General features: G+C 44.0%; 1 pseudogene; it reads right to left on the bottom strand.

The window, feature by feature from the left end:
• Positions 1–365: 365 nt before the first annotated feature.
• LOC124621167 lies at positions 366–483 on the bottom strand (annotated as a pseudogene).
• Between the last annotated feature and the right edge of the window lie 567 nt (positions 484–1,050).

The following is a 1,050-nucleotide window of genomic DNA, read 5'->3' as shown; positions in this document are numbered from 1 at the left end:
GAAATGGAATGAACAAAAATCCGGCACTCCACTCACCACAATAGTATAACTTTATATAGATTCTAGTTCCGCAGATAATGAAGAAACTGAAATAATGTGCGAAGAGAAAAATTAATTTGGCCAGATTATTAAGAGAGCAAAAATGTAATTTATATCTTCTTCCGAACAGGGACTTGGAAGGCCCAACGGTACCGACCGGCCGCCGTGTCATCCCTAGACCACAGGCATCACTGGATGCGGATATGGAGGGGCATGTGGTCAACAAACCGCTCTCCCGGCCGTCTGTCAGTTTTCCAGACCGGAGCCGCTACTTCTCAATCAAGTAGCTCCTCAGTTTGCCTCACAAGTGCTGAGTGCACCCTGCTTGCCGACAGCGCTCGGCAGACCGGATGGTCACCCATCCAAGTGCTAGGCCAGCCCGACAGCGCTTAACTTCGGTGATATGACGGAAACCGGTGTTGCCACTGCGGTAAGACCGTTGGCATAATTTGTGGGAGGCATAAATTTAGTGGTAGCAAAAGGAAGAGAGGAAAAAGCAGTAGGACTACGAAGGAAGGAAAGCGGAAACCATCTGGCAGAACATTTTACAGAGCGTAACATAATCATTGCTAAGACTAGATTCTAAGAATCATGAAAGAACTTGGAACAATCCTGCTGATACCAGATTGGAAACTGCAGATCATTACCAGTTACGCACCGTGAACATAATGTTCGTTATCAACTGCCGATTAAAATAGAAGAAAGTTCACGAAGGCAGGAAATTGAAGAGATAAATGGAAAGAATTTGGATGAGCCAATTAGGCAAAAATTTACTGGCGCAGAGGAAAGGAATACATCTCTGAGAGATTAAATAATGAAGGCAGCAGGAGAGCAATTAGGCGCAGTAGAAATCCTTATACAGGGCGTTTCAAAAAGAAAGAGCAGATTTCAAACATTTATTTCTCAAAAACTACAAATGATAGAAACACAATTCAAACGTTTCTTGTCAGAGAAAGGTTCAAAGTTTTTCAATGGTCCGCGCAGAAGTTCCATGCAAATCCGCAGTGGCGC

Source organism: Schistocerca americana, chromosome 6 (genome assembly GCF_021461395.2).
Source record: "Schistocerca americana isolate TAMUIC-IGC-003095 chromosome 6, iqSchAmer2.1, whole genome shotgun sequence".
Lineage (NCBI taxonomy): Eukaryota > Metazoa > Arthropoda > Insecta > Orthoptera > Acrididae > Schistocerca > Schistocerca americana.
This window is presented reverse-complemented; position numbering and strand designations above follow the sequence as displayed.